The following is a 14,336-nucleotide window of genomic DNA, read 5'->3' on the forward strand; positions in this document are numbered from 1 at the left end:
TTGCATTTTCCTCTCAAAAGGGAGCTGTAGAAAGGCGATTGTGCAAAAGTGGAGAGAGAGTAGTCTGAATTGGGTTAGGAAACACCTGGGAGCTTCCTCTCAGTCATTGGACTTACAGTAGCCAGCCGTGAGTCTGTTCCAAGCTTGACAACATCGCATCTGTAGCAATTTCATATTGTGAGGGAGAGCTACATCTTCTGCTTTGAAGAACCAAGCTTACCAAGGTTGATGGGAACCCACTTGCTTGATTCAAGCAATGCTCTGTGAGAGCAGCCAGTGGCTTTAGTCTCAGACCTTCCCCAAGGACATTGTGAGGAGTGACCCAAGCACTCTGCCAGTATCCTCAGCACTGAACTTTCCTCCACGGTTTCAAAACAGCTTTCTGCACTTCTTTTAAACCTCGCCCTGGGAGAGGGAAGTCAACATAAGGAGACTCTTACAAAAGCACGTAGAACGAGAAAATGAATTTTTGTTGACGGTGGACTTGTATCTTGAATGATCCTCCTAATCAATGGCTGCCTGTATCATTGACATAAAAGAATATGCAAAATATTTTCAGAACGAGGTCAACAATGACACCTTGCATTTATTCATCTTCATAGGATTCCTTGTGGACTTATTTGAAGGTTGGAAACTAGAAAAATCGAGCATCAGAACTCTATGAAAAATATCTTTCCACTTTAGCTTACTTTTTGCTTTGAAAAATGGTAAGAATGTATGTTTGAAATATCAGTACATTGAAAGATTGCAAGCCAAAGAACATTGTAGATTTTTATGCTTCGAAATCTGTTGGCCTTTCAGACCATCTTACAACACGCTCCAGATGCATGCTTCTCTTACTTTTTCCCCATGTAAAGGACAAAAAGCCAAAAGGGGAATTTCATCTAGGTCAATATATTTAAAAAATGAGAATACTGCCTGTTTCATCAATACATTTTTCATATTAATCTGTTTGTCTCTTCAATATTTACACGACATGTTACGGCAGAGGTTTCGTGATTTTTCTTTTTCCGTAGATCAGGACACTTTTTTTTTTCATGTAGAGGCTTGTTAAAGTAAAGAACATTGATGATTTTGAATTAGCAATATTGCACTTTCCTCCTAAAAGAGAGCTGTAGACAGGTGATTGTGCAAAATCGGAGGTTGAGAGTATTTTGAATTGAGCTGGGAAACGCCTAGGAGCTTCCTCTCAGTCATGGGACTTACAGCAGCAAGTTGGGAATGTGTTCCAAGCTTGAAAACATCACATCTGTAGCAATTCCAAATTGTGGGAGAAAGCTATATCTTCTGCTTTGAATAGTTTAGCTTACCAATGTTGATGGGAACCCCTATCGCTTGATTCAAATAATGCTTTGTGAAAGCAGTCAGTGGCTTTAGTCTCTGAACTTCCCAAAGGACATGGTGAGAAACTAGCTAAACACTCAGCCAATATCCATAACACTGAACTTCTCGCTACTTTTACCAAAGAGCTTTCTTCAGTTCTTTTAAACCTGGCCCTGGGAGGAGGAAGTCAACATAAAGAAACTATTACAGCAGCACGTAAAAGGAGAACATGAAATTTTGTTGATGGTAGGCTGGCATCTCGACTGATCCTCCTAATCAATGATTGTCTTTGTCATTGACTTAAAACAATATGTCAAACATTTTTAGAATGAGGTCAACAATGGCACCTTGCATGTCTTAATCTTCAAAGGATTCCCTGTGGTTTAATTTGAAAGTTGGAAACTAGAAAAAGCGAGTATCAGAACTCAATAAAAAAATATATGTCCACTGTAGCATACTTTTTTTTGAAAAATGGTAAGAAGTTTTTTTGAAATATCAGTACATTGAAAGATTGCTAGTTAAAGAACAAGTAGCTTTTTCTGCTAGAAAAATCTGTTGGCCTTTCAGACCTCCTGACAACACTTTCCAGATATATGCTACTTTTACTTTTTCCCAGGTAAAGGCCCAAAAGTCAAAAGCGGATTTTCACCTTGATAAATAGATTTAAAAAAGAGAATACCGATTGTTTCATCAATACATTTTTCATATTAACGTATTGGCCTCTTCAATATGTTTACAACATGTTATGGCAGCGGTTTCACAATTTCTCTTTTTCACTAATCAGGACTTTTTTTTTTCTCTTGTACAGGCTTGGTGAAGTTAATAATATTGTTGATTTTGAAATACTTTGCATTTTCCTCTCAAAAGGGAGCTGTAGAAAGGCGATTGTGCAAAAGTGGAGAGAGAGTAGTCTGAATTGGGTTAGGAAACACCTGGGAGCTTCCTCTCAGTCATTGGACTTACAGTAGCCAGCCGTGAGTCTGTTCCAAGCTTGACAACATCGCATCTGTAGCAATTTCATATTGTGAGGGAGAGCTACATCTTCTGCTTTGAAGAACCAAGCTTACCAAGGTTGATGGGAACCCACTTGCTTGATTCAAGCAATGCTCTGTGAGAGCAGCCAGTGGCTTTAGTCTCAGACCTTCCCCAAGGACATTGTGAGGAGTGACCCAAGCACTCTGCCAGTATCCTCAGCACTGAACTTTCCTCCACGGTTTCAAAACAGCTTTCTGCACTTCTTTTAAACCTCGCCCTGGGAGAGGGAAGTCAACATAAGGAGACTCTTACAAAAGCACGTAGAACGAGAAAATGAATTTTTGTTGACGGTGGACTTGTATCTTGAATGATCCTTCTAATCAATGGCTGCCTGTATCATTGACATAAAAGAATATGCAAAATATTTTCAGAACGAGGTCAACAATGACACCTTGCATTTATTCATCTTCATAGGATTCCTTGTGGACTTATTTGAAGGTTGGAAACTAGAAAAATCGAGCATCAGAACTCTATGAAAAATATCTTTCCACTTTAGCTTACTTTTTGCTTTGAAAAATGGTAAGAATGTATGTTTGAAATATCAGTACATTGAAAGATTGCAAGCCAAAGAACATTGTAGATTTTTATGCTTCGAAATCTGTTGGCCTTTCAGACCATCTTACAACACGCTCCAGATGCATGCTTCTCTTACTTTTTCCCCATGTAAAGGACAAAAAGCCAAAAGGGGAATTTCATCTTGGTCAATATATTTAAAAAATGAGAATACTGCCTGTTTCATCAATACATTTTTCATATTAATCTGTTTGTCTCTTCAATATTTACACGACATGTTACGGCAGAGGTTTCGTGATTTTTCTTTTTCCGTAGATCAGGACACTTTTTTTTTTCATGTAGAGGCTTGTTAAAGTAAAGAACATTGATGATTTTGAATTAGCAATATTGCACTTTCCTCCCAAAAGAGAGCTGTAGACAGGTGATTGTGCAAAATCGGAGGTTGAGAGTATTCTGAATTGAGCTAGGAAACGCCTAGGAGCTTCCTCTCAGTCATGGGACTTACAGCAGCCAGTTGGGAATGTGTTCCAAGCTTGAAAACATCACATCTGTAGCAATTCCAAATTGTGGGAGAAAGCTATATCTTCTGCTTTGAAGAGTTTAGCTTATCAATGTTGATGGGAACCCCTATCGCTTGATTCAAATAATGCTTTGTGAAAGCAGCCAGTGGCTTTAGTCTCTGAACTTCCCAAAGGACATGGTGAGAATCTAGCTAAACGCTCAGCCAATATCCATAACACTGAACTTCTCGCTACTTTTTCCAAAGAGCTTTCTTCAGTTCTTTTAAACCTAGCCCTGGGAGGAGGAAGTCAACATAAAGAAACTATTACAGCAGCACGTAAAAGGAGAACATGAAATTTTGTTGATGGTAGGCTGGAATCTCGACTGATCCTCCTAATCAATGATTGTCTTTGTCATTGACTTAAAACAATATGTCAAACATTTATAGAATGAGGTCAACAATGGCACCTTGCATGTCTTAATCTTCAAAGGATTCCCTGTGGTTTAATTTGAAAGTTGGAAACTAGAAAAAGTGAGTATCAGAACTCAATAAAAAAATATATGTCCACTGTAGCTTACTTTATTTTGAAAAATGGTAAGAAGTTTTTTTGAAATATCAGTACATTGAAAGATTGCTAGTTAAAGAACAAGTAGCTTTTTCTGCTAGAAAAATCTGTTGACCTTTCAGACCTTCTTACAACACTTTCCAGATATATGCTACTTTTACTTTTTCCCAGGTAAAGGCCCAAAAGCCAAAAGCGGATTTTCACCTTGATAAATAGATTTAAAAAAGAGAATACCGATTGTTTCATCAATACATTTTTCATATTAACGTATTGGCCTCTTCAATATATTTACAACATGTTATGGCAGCGGTTTCACAATTTCTCCTTTTCACTAATCAAGACTTTTTTTTTTCTCTTGTACAGGCTTGGTGAAGTTAATAATATTGTTGATTTTGAAATACTTTGCATTTTCCTCTTAAAAGGGAGCTGTAGAAAGGCGATTGTGCAAAAGTGGAGAGAGAGTAGTCTGAATTGGGTTAGGAAACACCTGGGAGCTTCCTCTCAGTCATTGGACTTACAGTAGCCAGCCGTGAGTCTGTTCCAAGCTTGACAACATCGCATCTGTAGCAATTTCATATTGTGAGGGAGAGCTACATCTTCTGCTTTGAAGAACCAAGCTTACCAAGGTTGATGGGAACCCACTTGCTTGATTCAAGCAATGCTCTTTGAGAGCAGCCAGTGGCTTTAGTCTCAGACCTTCCACAAGGACATTGTGAGGAGTGACCCAAGCACTCTGCCAGTATCCTCAGCACTGAACTTTCCTCCACGGTTTCAAAACAGCTTTCTGCACTTCTTTTAAACCTCGCCCTGGGAGAGGGTAGTCAATAGAGATGAGCGAAGTATTCAAAAATTCGATTCGACTGATTCGGCGAATTTGTAGAAAAATTTCGATTCGAGTCGAATATATTCGCTGTGAATTTAACTTAAAAAAGGGTGTTTCTAGGCTTCAGAGAGACTTAATATTAGTGCTGAACACTGTACCTTTAATTTAAATGCCCTTGGAGTCTGCTGGGGAAGAGAAATAATACTGTCAGGCAGTATGACATGCAGATGAGTGCCGTCGATCTTAGAATCACCGCACACTTCACTCATTTGGGCAGTCACGGGGCCAAAACCAGAGTGTGGAGCCACAGTGTGGCGGTGGAGGCAGCAGCAATGGGAGGCCATACAGCACCCTATGACAAAAATGGAAACCACCAGCAGTGTGAGGAGACCTGAAAGTGGCACATGGCAGAGTGTGGCGATAGAGACAGCAGCAATGGGAGGCCGTACAGGGACCCATGACACACTCTGGACCTGGCAGCAGCATGAGGAGGCGGTACAGGGGCCCATGGCAGATTACGGGCCTGGCAGCAGCATGAGGAGTCGGTACGGGGGCCCATGGCAGATTACAGGCCTGGCAGCAGCAATGGGAGGCCGTACAGGGACCCATGACACAATCTGGACCTGGCAGCAGCATGGGGAGGCGGTACAGGGGCCCATGACAGATTACGGGCCTGGCAGCAGCATTTGGAGTCGGTACGGGGGCCCATGACACACTCTGGACCTGGCAGCAGCATGAGGAGGCGGTACAGGGGCGCATGACAGATTACGAGCCTGGCAGCAGCAACTTGGACAGGAGGACGTTCAGTTTCTGCACCGTCTGGTGCGTGCTCGCAAACTGTTGTCTCTTGGAAACGGATTCCAAGAAAGACTGCTGACGGAATCCGTGAAGAGGAGTAGCAGGAGAAGGAGCATCTGAACGAGCGGAATATGCCAACAAGCGACAACAGGGGCCCATGGCAGATTAGGGGCCTGGCAGCAGCTATGGGAGGCCCGTAATCTGCCAGCACCCTATGACAAAAAATGGAACCCACCAGCAGTGTGAGGAGACCTGAAAGTGGCACATGGCAGAGTGTGGCGATGGAGACAGCAGCAATGGGAGGCCGTACAGGGACCCATGACACACTCTGGACCTGGCAGCAGCATGAGGAGGCGGTATATAGGGGCCTATGGCAGATTAGGGGCCTGGCAGCAGCTATGGGAGGCCCGTAATCTGCCAGCACCCTATGTCAAAAAATTCTACACACCAGCAGTGTGTGAGGAGACCTGAAAGTGGCACATGGCAGAGTGTGGCGATGGAGACAGCAGCAATGGGAGGCCGTACAGGGACCCATGAGAGACTCTGGACTTGGCAGCAGCATGAGGAGGCGGTATAGGGGCCCATGGCAGATTAGGGGCCTGGCAGCAGCTATGGGAGGCCCGTAATCTGCCAGCACCCTATGTCAAAAAATGGAACACACCAGCAGTGTGAGGAGACCTGAAAGTGGCACATGGCAGAGTGTGGCGATGGAGACAGCAGCAATGGGAGGCCGTACAGGGACCCATGAGAGACTCTGGACCTGGCAGCAGCATGAGGAAGCGGTATATAGGGGCCTATGGCAGATTAGGGGCCTGGCAGCAGCTATAGGAGGCCCATAATCTGCCAGCACCCTATGTCAAAAAATTCAACACACCAGCAGTGTGAGGAGACCTGAAAGTGGCACATGGCATGAGACACTGTGGACCTGGCAGCAGCATGAGGAGGCGGTATATAGGGGCCCATGGCAGATTAGGGGCCTGGCAGCAGCTATGGGAGGCCCGTAATCTGCCAGCACCCTATGTCAAAAAATTCAACACACCAGCAGTGTGTGAGGAGACCTGAAAGTGGCACATGGCAGAGTGTGGCGATGGAGACAGCAGCAATGGGAGGCCGTACAGGGACCCATGACAGACTCTGGACCTGGCAGCAGCATGAGGAGGCGGTATATAGGGGCCCATGGCAGATTAGGGGCCTGGCAGCAGCAATGGGAGGCGCGTAATCTGCCAGCACCCTATGTCAAAAAATTCTACACACCAGCAGTGTGTGAGGAGACCTGAAAGTGGCACATGGCAGAGTGTGGCGATGGAGACAGCAGCAATGGGAGGCCGTACAGGGACCCATGACAGACTCTGGACCTGGCAGCAGCATGAGGAGGCGGTATATAGGGGCCTATGGCAGATTAGGGGCCTGGCAGCAGCTATGGGAGGCCCTTAATCTGCCAGCACCCTATGTCAAAAAATTCTACACACCAGCAGTGTGTGAGGAGACCTGAAAGTGGCACATGGCAGAGTGTGGCGATGGAGACAGCAGCAATGGGAGGCCGTACAGGGACCCATGAGAGACTCTGGACCTGGCAGCAGCATGAGGAGGCGGTATATAGGGGCCTATGGCAGATTAGGGGCCTGGCAGCAGCTATAGGAGGCCCATAATCTGCCAGCACCCTATGTCAAAAAATTCAACACACCAGCAGTGTGAGGAGACCTGAAAGTGGCACATGGCATGAGACACTGTGGACCTGGCAGCAGCATGAGGAGGCGGTATATAGGGGCCCATGGCAGATTAGGGGCCTGGCAGCAGCTATGGGAGGCCCATAATCTGCCAGCACCCTATGTCAAAAAATTCAACACACCAGCAGTGTGTGAGGAGTCCTGAAAGTGGCACATGGCAGAGTGTGGTGATGGAGACAGCAGCAATGGGAGGCCGTACAGGGACCCATGACAGACTCTGGACCTGGCAGCAGCATGAGGAGGCGGTATATAGGGGCCCATGGCAGATTAGGGGCCTGGCAGCAGCTATAGGAGGCCCATAATCTGCCAGCACCCTATGTCAAAAAATTCTACACACCAGCAGTGTGTGAGGAGACCTGAAAGTGGCACATGGCAGAGTGTGGCGATGGAGACAGCAGCAATGGGAGGCCGTACAGGGACCCATGAGAGACTGTGGACCTGGCAGCAGCATGAGGAAGCGGTATATAGGGGCCTATGGCAGATTAGGGGCCTGGCAGCAGCTATAGGAGGCCCATAATCTGCCAGCACCCTATGTCAAAAAATTCTACACACCAGCAGTGTGTGAGGAGACCTGAAAGTGGCACATGGCAGAGTGTGGCGATGGAGACAGCAGCAATGGGAGGCCGTACAGGGACCCATGAGAGACTCTGGACCTGGCAGCAGCATGAGGAAGCGGTATATAGGGGCCTATGGCAGATTAGGGGCCTGGCAACAGCTATGGGAGGCCCGTAATCTGCCAGCACCCTATGTCAAAAAATTCTACACACCAGCAGTGTGTGAGACCTGAAAGTGGCACATGGCATGAGACACTGTGGACCTGGCAGCAGCATGAGGAGGCGGTATATAGGGGCCCATGGCAGATTAGGGGCCTGGCAGCAGCTATAGGAGGCCCGTAATCTGCCAGCACCCTATGTCAAAAAATTCTACACACCAGCAGTGTGTGAGGAGACCTGAAAGTGGCACATGGCAGAGTGTGGCGATGGAGACAGCAGCAATGGGAGGCCGTACAGGGACCCATGAGAGACTCTGGACCTGGCAGCAGCATGAGGAAGCGGTATATAGGGGCCTATGGCAGATTAGGGGCCTGGCAGCAGCTATAGGAGGCCCATAATCTGCCAGCACCCTATGTCAAAAAATTCTACACACCAGCAGTGTGTGAGGAGACCTGAAAGTGGCACATGGCAGAGTGTGGCGATGGAGACAGCAGCAATGGGAGGCCGTACAGGGACCCATGAGAGACTCTGGACCTGGCAGCAGCATGAGGAAGCGGTATATAGGGGCCTATGGCAGATTAGGGGCCTGGCAGCAGCTATAGGAGGCCCATAATCTGCCAGCACCCTATGTCAAAAAATTCTACACACCAGCAGTGTGTGAGGAGACCTGAAAGTGGCACATGGCATAGTGTGGCGATGGAGACAGCAGCAATGGGAGGCCGTACAGGGACCCATGACAGACTCTGGACCTGGCAGCAGCATGAGGAAGCGGTATATAGGGGCCTATGGCAGATTAGGGGCCTGGCAGCAGCTATAGGAGGCCCATAATCTGCCAGCACCCTATGTCAAAAAATTCAACACACCAGCAGTGTGAGGAGACCTGTAAGTGGCACATGGCATGAGACACTGTGGACCTGGCAGCAGCATGAGGAGGCGGTATATAGGGGCCCATGGCAGATTAGGGGCCTGGCAGCAGCTATAGGAGGCCCGTAATCTGCCAGCACCCTATGTCAAAAAATTCTACACACCAGCAGTGTGTGAGGAGACCTCAAAGTGGCACATGGCAGAGTGTGGCGATGGAGACAGCAGCAATGGGAGGCCGTACAGGGACCCATGAGAGACTCTGGACCTGGCAGCAGCATGAGGAAGCGGTATATAGGGGCCTATGGCAGATTAGGGGCCTGGCAGCAGCTATAGGAGGCCCGTAATCTGCCAGCACCCTATGTCAAAAAATTCTACACACCAGCAGTGTGTGAGGAGACCTGAAAGTGGCACATGGCATGAGACACTGTGGACCTGGCAGCAGCATGAGGAGGCGGTATATAGGGGCCCATGGCAGATTAGGGGCCTGGCAGCAGCTATGGGAGGCCCATAATCTGCCAGCACCCTATGTCAAAAAATTCTACACACCAGCAGTGTGTGAGGAGACCTGAAAGTGGCACATGGCAGAGTGTGGCGATGGAGACAGCAGCAATGGGAGGCCGTACAGGGACCCATGAGAGACTCTGGACCTGGCAGCAGCATGAGGAGGCGGTATATAGGGGCCTATGGCAGATTAGGGGCCTGGCAGCAGCTATGGGAGGCCCGTAATCTGCCAGCACCCTATGTCAAAAAATTCTACACACCAGCAGTGTGTGAGGAGACCTCAAAGTGGCACATGTTTGAGGCATGATTCATGGCGGATTTAGTCAGTTGTGTCAGGAACTGGTGGTTTGAAATCCAGACTAATCCACGCCTGATTCATTTTCACAAACGTGAGTCTCTCCACACTTTGGGTGGACAGTCGTGTCCTCCGCGGAGTTACAATACCTCCTGCCGCACTAAACACGCGCTCCGATGCCACGCTACTGGCCGGGCATGACAGCCTTTCAAGGGCAAATTCAGCTAGTTGGGGCCAAAGGTCAAGTTTCGTTGCCCAGTAGTCAAGGGGATTGTCTACCTCGGTTGGCAGGGTGCTGTCCAAGTAGGCCCAAGCCTGTTGTTTGAGGTCCTGCTCCAGGTCCACCTGATGCTGCTGCTGCTGCTGCGGCTGGTTAGTAGTTTCCTCACTGCGCTGGTGAAGAAAGCTACTCATCATCGACTGCAGACTGAGGCAGCTGCTGCTGGTGGAGCTGCCACTGCTCCTACCACCCCACCCCTCCCCTGCTGCCATGGCAGCGGAACGCGAGCGCACAGGGCCCACAGTGTCTGAGGATGGACGTTGGCGCACAAAGGCAGAGACCAACTGACTACATAGGTGGTTTTTATAGTACGTTATTTTGGCCTCCCTCTCAGCAGGTGTGAAAAAGGCCACCATTTTGGAACGGTAGCGAGGGTCCAACAAGGTGGACAGCCAAAAGTCATCCCTCTGTCTGATGGTTATTATTCGGCTGTCACTACGCAAGCAACCGAGCATGCTATGGGCCATTTGTGCCAAGGAATGCGAGGGACTCCCTGCCTCCATCTCCACAGCATACTGCCACGGTGCGTCTGGGTCCTCTGTCTCCTCCTCCTCCTCCTCTACCAGATGCTCCTGCTCCTCCACTCCTGTCCGCTGAGTGGAAAAACCACCCATTTCACTCAATAATTCCTGAGCACAAATGTCCTCCTCTACCTCCTCCTCTTCTTCCTGTCCTGCCCCCACAGGGGTCATGTGGCGTTGAGATCTGTGCGCCACGTCTACCGCACCCTGACCAGCCATTGTTAACAGCATTTGTTCAAGGACGTGCAACAGAGGAATGACATCGTTCATCCCATAGTCCTGCCGACTCACAAATAGCGTGGCCTCCTCAAAGGGCCTGAGCAAGCGGCAGGTGTCACGCATGAGCTGCCAATGGCTGACATCGAAGTTACACAGGGAGTACCTTTATCCGCTTGTAACATCAGGAAATCGGTGATGGCCTTTCGCTGTTCGTAAAGGCGGTCTAACATGTGTAGGGTTGAATTCCACCTTGTTGCAACGTCGCAGATCAGGCGATGCTGTGGAATTCCGTTCTGCCGCTGCAGCTCAAGGAGGGTGTGCTTTGCGGTGTAGGAATGGCTGAAATGCATGCAAAGTTTACGTGACATTTTAAGGATGTCTTGCAGTGGGATGGTGGATTTTAAGAACCGCTTGACAACCAGATTGAACACGTGAGCCATGCATGGCGCATGGCACAACCTTCCTTGACGCAGAGCAGACACCATGTTCTTTCCGTTGTCGGTCAACATGGTTCCGATTTTCAGTTTGCGCGGAGACAGCCATCTGTCGATTTCTCTGTTCATTACACTCAGAAGTTCCTCCCCTGTGTGACTACGTTCGCCAAGGCATACCAGGTGCAGAACAGCGTGACACCGTTGCGCCCTGCACATGTGATATGCCGGTCGGGTAATGGGACTTGGCACGGGGGTGGCGGCTGAGGACACGGCGGAAGAAGAGGTGGTAGAGGCGGACATCTTTGCCGGACCAAGGACGTGCAAACGTGGAGGCAAAAGCGGCGTGACCTGTCCAAGTTGCTGGTGCGGCTGTGACGGCACCACGTTCACCCAGTGGGCCGTAAATGACATGTACTGTCCCTGACCATAGTTACAGCTCCACACGTCGGCGCTGCCGTGCACTTTGGCAGAGACCGACATGCTCAAAGACTGGCCCACCATGTCTTCTACATGTGAATGCAGGGCTGGCACTGCCTTTTTGGCGAAGAAATGACGGCTTGGACCTCTCCACCGCGGCGCGGCACAAGCCATCATTTCTCTGAAAGGTGCTGAGTCCACCACTTGGAAAGGGAGGGACTGCAGCACCAGCAACTTGGACAGGAGGACGTTCAGCTTTTGCACCGTCGGGTGCGTGCTCGCAAACTGTTGTCTCTTGGAAACGGATTCCAAGAAAGACTGCTGACGGAATCCGTGAAGAGGAGTAGCAGGAGAAGGAGCATCTGAACGAGCGGAAGATGCCAACGAGTGACAACTCCCCTCAGCAGAGGTGTTGGAGCCTTGACTGGCTGATGGAGGGCGATTGACGTCGGGTGACGGAGCAAGTAACGGAGCGGGTGATGGAGCGGGGGCTGGGGCGGGCAGAACCGCCGTATCTTTATCACGGTTTTCCCAGGCCACCAAATGGCGACGCTGCATATGCTGCCGCAACGCTGTAGTCCCAACATGGGCCCCCTGGCCACGCTTGACTTTCTGGCCACATAGTCGACATACGGCTACGTTTACTTCCTCGGGCGGCTTGACGAAAAATTGCCACACCGCCGAGTAGGAAACTTTGCCCCCGATACTCCTCACTGGCTGACTGCTGCTTCCTCCGTGCACACCGGCACCACTACTGGCCGTGGTGGTAGGCTGCAGTGGAGCTGGTGCTCTACTCCGTGGACGTTTGGCTCCACTGACACTGCTGCGACCCTGCTGCTGTCTCCTGGGCAACCCACCGACTGTTTTGCTCGCTGCCAAGCTGCCACCCTCTTCTCCTGATGATGCGGAAGAAATTGCCTGATGACGACGAGGCTGCCAAGTGCGATCAACCTCCTCATCATCAAGTAGGGTCTCCGCCTCACTACTAGCCCCCTCGGCTGCGTCTGGGTCAGGAGACAGACCTGTCTCTAGACCGGCTACCGAGCCACTCTCCTCGCCACTACTTCTTCGCCTGGCTGCTGAAAAGGCGGATGTCTCCCCCCGTTCCTGACCGCCCTCTGTTAGCTCTTCCTCACTGTACAGTGGGGCTGAGCCCACAGCATGCGATACTTCGCTTGGTGAGGGAACACCAAAGGACAGGGGCAGGTAGAGGACACGTGATTTCAGTGGGCTTGGTCCCGGGCCATGCCAACTAACGGTTGTGTCTGACGTACCCACCGACCGTTGGCTGTAGGTGTCAGAGGTGACCTGGGAAGAGGAAGACGACCGAGCCAACCAATCGACGACGGCAGGGTTGTCGGTGGAGACACGACCGCTGGATGACACCGGGAGCACTGGCCTCTGGCTGCGAATAGTGCTGCCTCGACCCCTTCCTCTGCTGCCACGTCTGCTCGCTCCTAAAACATTGACTCCTCTGCCACTCCTCTGCATGTTGTCTGACATACTCTTTAATTAAACGATTATGTGTCCCTGAGTAACAATTCTGTGTCCCTGAGTAACAATTCTGTGTCTGTGCGAGTAACAATTCTGTGGCCCTAAGTAACAGTTCTGTGGCCCTCAGTAACAATTCTGTGTCCCTGATTAACGTTTCTGTGGCCCCAAGTAACAGTTCTGTGGCCCTCAGTAACAATTCTGTGTCTGTGCGAGTAACAATTCTGTGTCTGTGCGAGTAACAATTCTGTGGCCCTAAGTAAAGTTTCTGTGGCCCTAAGTAACAATTCTCTGGCACTCAGTAACAATTCTGTCTGTCCCTGAGTAACAATTCTCTGGCACTCAGTAACAATTCTGTCTGTCCCTGAGTAAAAATTCTGTGGCCCTAAGTAAAGTTTCTGGGGCCCTGAGTAACAATTATCTGGCACTCAGTAACAATTCTGTCTGTCCCTGAGTAACAATTCTCTGGCACTCAGTAACAATTCTGTCTGTCCCTGAGTAAAAATTCTCTGGCCCTAAGTAAAGTTTCTGTGGCCCTGAGTAACAATTCTCTGGCACTCCGTAACAATTCTGTCTGTCCCTGAGTAACAATTCTCTGGCACTCAGTAACAATTCTGTCTGTCCCTGAGTAAAAATTCTGTGGCCCTAATTAAAGTTTCTGTGGCCCTAAGTAACAATTCTCTGGCACTCAGTAACAATTCTGTCTGTCCCTGAGTAACAATTCTCTGGCACTCGGTAACAATTCTGTCTGTCCCTGAGTAACAATTCTCTGGCACTCAGTAACAATTCTGTCTGTCCCTGAGTAAAAATTCTGTGGCCCTAATTAAAGTTTCTGTGGCCCTAAGTAACAATTCTCTGGCACTCAGTAACAATTCTGTCTGTCCCTGAGTAACAATTCTCTGGCACTCCGTAACAATTCTGTCTGTCCCTGAGTAACAATTCTCTGGCACTCAGTAACAATTCTGTCTGTCCCTGAGTAAAAATTCTGTGGCCCTAAGTAAAGTTTCTGTGGCCCTGAGTAACAATTCTCTGGCACTCCGTAACAATTCTGTCTGTCCCTGAGTAACAATTCTCTGGCACTCAGTAACAATTCTGTCTGTCCCTGAGTAAAAATTCTGTGGCCCTAATTAAAGTTTCTGTGGCCCTAAGTAACAATTCTCTGGCACTCAGTAACAATTCTGTCTGTCCCTGAGTAACAATTCTCTGGCACTCGGTAACAATTCTGTCTGTCCCTGAGTAACAATTCTCTGGCACTCAGTAACAATTCTGTCTGTCCCTGAGTAAAAATTCTGTGGCCCTAATTAAAGTTTCTGTG

General features: G+C 48.9%; 5 non-coding genes across 5 annotated transcripts; all 5 read right to left on the reverse strand.

Annotated features, from left to right (window-relative positions):
• Positions 1 to 48: 48 nt before the first annotated feature.
• LOC149430814 (Nuclear RNase P) lies at positions 49 to 365 on the reverse strand. The gene has a single exon (XR_016309404.1).
• A 773-nt stretch (positions 366 to 1,138) lies between these two features.
• Positions 1,139 to 1,456, reverse strand: LOC149430815 (Nuclear RNase P). Its single transcript, XR_016309413.1, has one exon.
• A 762-nt stretch (positions 1,457 to 2,218) lies between these two features.
• LOC149430816 (Nuclear RNase P) lies at positions 2,219 to 2,535 on the reverse strand. The gene has a single exon (XR_016309415.1).
• A 773-nt stretch (positions 2,536 to 3,308) lies between these two features.
• LOC149430817 (Nuclear RNase P) lies at positions 3,309 to 3,626 on the reverse strand. The gene has a single exon (XR_016309395.1).
• A 762-nt stretch (positions 3,627 to 4,388) lies between these two features.
• LOC149430818 (Nuclear RNase P) lies at positions 4,389 to 4,705 on the reverse strand. The gene has a single exon (XR_016309438.1).
• Positions 4,706 to 14,336: the final 9,631 nt, after the last annotated feature.

Source organism: Staurois parvus, unplaced genomic scaffold (assembly GCF_062004578.1).
Source record: "Staurois parvus isolate SC_StPar_1 unplaced genomic scaffold, SC_StPar_1.0 ptg002460l, whole genome shotgun sequence".
In the NCBI taxonomy this organism is placed as follows: domain Eukaryota; kingdom Metazoa; phylum Chordata; class Amphibia; order Anura; family Ranidae; genus Staurois; species Staurois parvus.